This window comes from Neofelis nebulosa, chromosome 4 (genome assembly GCF_028018385.1).
Source record: "Neofelis nebulosa isolate mNeoNeb1 chromosome 4, mNeoNeb1.pri, whole genome shotgun sequence".
Classification (NCBI taxonomy): Eukaryota; Metazoa; Chordata; class Mammalia; order Carnivora; family Felidae; genus Neofelis; species Neofelis nebulosa.
Window position 1 is genome coordinate 65,254,685 of NC_080785.1, and position 6,000 is coordinate 65,260,684.

General features: G+C 41.2%; 1 pseudogene; it reads right to left on the reverse strand.

The window, feature by feature from the left end:
* The window catches only part of LOC131508552 (centromere protein V-like), a 47,952-nt pseudogene extending 43,893 nt beyond the window's left edge, over positions 1–4,059 (reverse strand).
* Positions 4,060–6,000: the final 1,941 nt, after the last annotated feature.

A 6,000-nucleotide genomic window follows, 5' to 3' on the forward strand; every position in this document is an offset into this window, starting at 1 on the left:
GGCTCAGGTCATGACTGATTTTGGCTCAGGTCATTATTTCACGGTCCATTTGTGAGTTCAAGCCCCGCCCTGGACTCCATGCTGACTGTGCAGAGCCTGCTTGTGGTTCTCTTTCTCTCCCTCTTTCTCTGCCCCTTCCCCCTAGAAATAAATAAATAAAAATTTTTAAAAGCATAAAAATAATTATGTTCCCCTTACCAGAAAGGGACAAAAATCCCTGAAAAGGAAACCCCTGAATTATATTTAATGGTAAGGATCCTGGTAGGGTACCTTTTGGACTTGGGCTGGGGTTATGATCTCCCAGTTTGTGAGTTCAAGCCCTGCTTTAGGCTCTGTGCTGACAGCTCAGAGCCTGGAGCCTGCTTCAGATTCTGTGCCTCCCTCTCTCTTTACCCCTCCCCTGATTATGCTCTCTCTCTCTCTCTCTCAAAGATAAATAAACATTAAAGAAAATAAATTTTAATTAAAAAAAAGATCCTGGTGACTAAGACCAAAAAAAATGAAAGATAAACACTCATCAGGTCATCCTTAATAAACATTTTTTTAAGTTTATTTATTTACTTTGAGAGAGAGAGAGAGAGAGAGCACATGTGTGTGCAAGCAAAGACAGAACAGAGAGAAAGGGAGAGAGAATCCCAAGCAGGCTCTGCACTATCAGCCCAGAGCCCAATGCAGGGCTGGTGCTCAGTCTCACCAACCATCATGACTTGAGATGAAATCAAGAGTCATAGGCTTAAATGACTAAGCCATCCAAGCGCCCGACGAAACATTTCTGTATTGAGTTTTTATCATTACTCAAAGAAAATTTTTAAAAATATTAGTACAGAAATGTTTTAATTATTGATAAATATTTTATAAATACTTTATATAAAATTACATTATTTAATACTCCTAATTATGGTAATACATGTACAAATGAAATATTATTACAGTGCAGGATAAAATGCAAACAACATTTTAGTTCATCTATGATTCTAATTTATTTTCTGACAGGAGCCTAATTTATTGGCAACAACTTGCGTTTGTCATATAGATCAGATAAGTAATCACTAATTACAGTGAGATTTTAAGACTGCAAAGATGTAAATAGGTATATAAAACCATGTTGAGTTAAAATAATGAACATCTTAAACATTGTTTTTATAGAGTTCAAGCAATGCTAAAAATTACCTGACTCCACAATTACCTTATTTGTATTATCTGAGTAAAATTTTAGGGATAAGCATTTAAGAGCAAGTAGATTTACTGTTCTTTAATGTCAGCTTAAATTGTAATTCTAAAACCCTTAATTAACTCCAAGACTTCAGACTTAATTAACTTTAAGACCTAAGGCTTAGAAATGTTTAAGTAATTAAAATAAATAGAAACTTCTTACAACAGAGGATGTGATACTTGGGAAGTAGGGACACTAGCAACAGTATAGTCACCACACAATAATTTTTACCTATATACTCTTATTTGTTATTCTTAATATTTTTAGGAGGATAAAACTAGTGGAGTGAAAATACTGTCTTAAATTATGCTTATAGGAATAATTATATTTTAAAACTAATGATTTAAACTTAAGTAGTGTCATCTTATTATTGTGTCATTAAAATAAAAACATTTGGAGGGAGTAAGATTAAATTTTAAAAGAAGCTATGTATAACAGAGCAGCTGAGCACTGGTGGCTCACAAAGAAAATTGGTCTGTCAGTGTACAACCTGTTTTAAATATAAGGCTGCAAAAATATTTTTGTTTTCTTCATATTCTACCCAGATGTCAGGATTTTTGCTTAAACAGTGCATATGTGTACTATTAAAAAGGTTTATTGAATTTGACCTGCTTTGCCATATTTCATAACTATAAACAATTATAAGCAAACAAATAGGAAAATAAGGGATTTCTTGCTTCTATAAAGCAAACATTCCTTTGGTAGTTATAATGTATTGCTATTCTGGTTAGTAACACAGCCAACATTGTGGCTCTTTCTTGTTCTTTGGAACTGTGATTTTATCCAACAACAATTTCACTGTTGATCCAGGATAAGGCCCTAAATTACAAATAATAAAACTGACTAGGAGTTTCTTATGTCGAAATCATCTCTGGTACTCTCTTGAAGAAAAGACTCCCTCTCCTTTTAAGAAAGGATTGGTCTTGGAAAGGAGGGATACTACCAATAGTGAGTTAATATAGACTTCTTCATATTTTCTTGTTAAATGAGGACAAGAAGCCCAATCCAATTAATCTCATTTAGGGAAAGTGTTATTAATACGAATATAATTTAGTAAGTACATAACTCCTCAGAATAGATGGAAGTGGACTCAAGTTCATGAATGTGGGCTGGCACAGTGACTCCCAACAAACTGACTTCTAAGAAACTTTTTATTCTATTTAAAATTTTAATTTTAAAATAGTTGGGCCCCTTCCTCTGTCTCTGATCAAAATGGAGAAACAAGAACTGAATTTTCTCTCCTTCCTGAAAAAACAAAAGACATACAAAATACATGAAGTTTTTAAGACATTGGATATTAGGCAATAAAAGAAAATGATCCTTGAGAGATGGAAAATAAATGAGATAAATCCCTTGATTGTTCCAAACAACTACTTTGATAGAGTTTCCACAGAATTGAGAACCAATAAATTGAATAAATTTAACAAGTCAGAATTTCTTGAAAGCCACAAACTACCAAAGCTCACTCAAAAAGAAATAGATAACTTGGATATTCCCCTACATATTAAAGAAACTAAATTTTTAGTTAAAAAATGTTCTGATAAAGAACACTCCAAGCCCAGGTGGCTTCACTGGTGAATTCTTCCAAATATCTAGAAGGAAACATCAATTACTCAGAAACTCTTCTAGAAAACAGAAAAAGAGAGAACAGTTTGTATTTTATTCTAAAAGAAAGAACATTACTGTGATACTAAAACTAGACAAAGATATTACAAATAAAGACCACAAATCACTATTTCTCAGGAACATAGATGCAAATATTCAAATTTTTAAAAATATTTTATTTTTGAGAGAGCAGGGGAGGGACAGAGAGAGGGGTGAACAGAAGATCAGAAGTGGGCTCCATGCTGACAGCAGCAAGCCCTATGCGGAGCTCTATCTCAGAAACCACGAGATCATGACCTGAGGTGAAGTTGGACGCTCCACCAACTAAGCCACCCAGGCGCCCCTTAAAACAAAATTTTAGCAAACCAAATCCAGGGATATATAAAATTAATAATAGATCATGAATAAGTAATGTTTATTCTAGGAATGTGAGATTGGTTTATCATTTGAAAGTCAATCAATGTAAGTTACCATGTGGTAAGTTCCTCTCCCTAAGGAGAAAAAAACAAAACAAAACCTCAAGGCAACCTGGCTGTACACAGAGTGACAACATCCCTCATGACCTTGTAACATGAGACCACTTAATCAGACTGCATGTCTGTGTTACCGTATATTGGAGACAAAGAAATAGAGAATGTATGAAAAAAACTATGCCACATGGCGTTTGGGACTCAGTTCTTCAGGTACGAACCCAACTGAGCACCACAAATAAACTTGCTTCCTGGAAAGTAAGCCTCAGTGTCACAGAGAATCCTGCTACGTTATTTGGGAACTTGCCATGGTGTGTTTCCACCTCCTTTGCCCCCAGGGTATGAACCTCTGAGCGCTAGGAGAAGCAACCTCACCTGGTGCCAGTGGACCATTTGTTGCTTAAGAGATTAGCCTATACCAGTGCACAGAGGCAAATACCCTGTGTGTGCCCAAAGGAACCCATGAGGCCCAGGAACCAGCTTACGGAATGCTGCCCATCAGACTGGTAAGAACCCAGGTTGGTTTTGGCAGACCTGCCGCTAAGAGGCAGAAGGGGAACCTGATTATCCCCCCATGTTGCCCTAGTAGTTCCGCAAGGGAAGAGGAACAAAGCCACAACTCTAAGGCGCTGAATGTAGGGCAATGGGTTGGAGTCCTTCTGTGAATGTGTTTGAATGAGACCGACAACAGAAAGGTTCCCACCTGACCAAAGGCTGAAGCGAGAGTTGAGTCCTGACAAGTCCTGATCCGAGGTTCCGTGGCAACCTCATACGGCTTAAGGCAGCATCAGACTTCCCTAAGAGTCTGATCCAGGTCAGGGATTGAAACTGAACCCACCAATGCTAAGAGGTGCCTGAAATATCTCTGAGATGAGAGTGGCCGGAAACAGACAAAGCAACTGTGTGTCCTCTCCAAAATAGTCCCCCCTCCTTCCTCTTTTTTTCCCCTCATGTGTATCAAAGTTGTCTGTTAGGGGAAGGAAATGGGTGAAAAACAGAGTAAACTGACTCCCCTAGAGTGTATGATGAGGAATTTCAAAAAGGGATATTCAGGGAATTATGGTGTGAAATTAACTTCCAGAAAGCCCAGGACATTCTGTGAAATTGATTGGCCATCATTTGGGGTGGGCTGGCCCTCTGAGGGCTCACTTGATAAGGAACTAGTTGGCCCAGTGATCAGGGTCATTGCAGGGGACCCAGGCCACTCTGACCAGTTTCCTTACATTGACTGTTGGCAAGACCTGATCCTATCTCGGCCACCTTGGCTAAAAGTCTCTATTGAAGAAAGCTGTAAAGTTATGATGTCTTGCGTCACGGCTTCTTCCAAATACCGGCCAGAAATTAAAAAGCCCATACTGTCAGGAGAATCTAAAGAAATCCCACCACCATATGCCCCACTGTACCCCTCACTGCTACCTGTGCCTCCCAGCAGCCCTCACTGCTGAAACCCTGTCAGAGTCTTCCCTTAGTCCCGAGGCCTCACCACCTCTAGCACCACCAGCCTCCCTGACCATGACTGAACCACCTGGACCACCAGTCTTAACCCCGCATATGCCTCCTGGACTGCACTAGAGAATCAGGCCAGCAGAGGCAGCCACTCCCTGCAGCAGCACCGGGGAGCTCTACAGATGTCACTGAGGGAAACCAGGGGACCCATCTATTATGATCAGGAAGGCCAGACCCAAGGAGGCCAGCGTGTTTTTGTGTCTGTCACTACAGAACTCTTAAATTGGAAGCAACATACCCCCTCCTATACGGAGAAACTCCAGGCTATGATCAACCTAATTCAGTCCATAATTCACACCCAAAAACCTACCTGGATGGACTGCCGACAACGTCTTCTCACCCTCTTCGATACAGAGGAGCATCACCGCATTACCTATGCAGCCCTAAAATGGTTAGAGAATGCCCCAGGTGGAACACTAGGCCCCCAGGCCTACACTTGGGCTCACTTCCCTGGGGAGGACCCCAAATGGGATACAAATGACGCCAGTATAGATGGAGGGTTTGCAAGGACTGAAAGGTACTAATAAGCCCTTCTAAATGGCATGAGGATGCGGGGGGGGGGGGGGGGGGGCGGCATAAATATAAGTAAAACATCAGAAGTGCTCCAAGGACTTGAGAAAAACCTGAGCCAGTTTTATGAGACACTATGTGAGGCATTTCGTCTCCACACCCCCTTTGATCCCGAAGCGCCTGCTAACCAGGAGATAGTGCAGCTTTTGTAGGTGAGGCCCAGGGGGACATTCGGCACAAACTGCAAAAACCAGAGGGTTTCACCAGCATGCCAGTCAGTTGCTAGAAGTAGCAACCTAGGTGTTTGTTAACTGTGACCAGGTAGCACCGAAGGAAGAACGCCGAAAGATGCAAAAACAGGCAGACTTGTTAGCTGCTGCCTTGGTGGAGTGGTAGGAATGCTCCTGGAAAGGTGCCCCATGGGGAAAGGGCCAGAAGGTGGAACGACAGGGAGGGTCTCACCCTGAACCAAAATTAGGACAGAATCAGTGTGCTTTCTGCCGTCAGGAGGGCCCTGGAAAAGTGAATGCCCCCAGCGACTGGACAGTTCTCAGCAAGACCCAAGCAGAAAGAGGCCATGTGGTCCAGGGCCTGTACCAACTGGCCCCAAGCCTCATAGGGTCCCCAAAGATGATTCTGTGGGGATAACCACCATGGAGGACTATGAGGAGGACTAGGAAAGGCCGGGCTCTATTT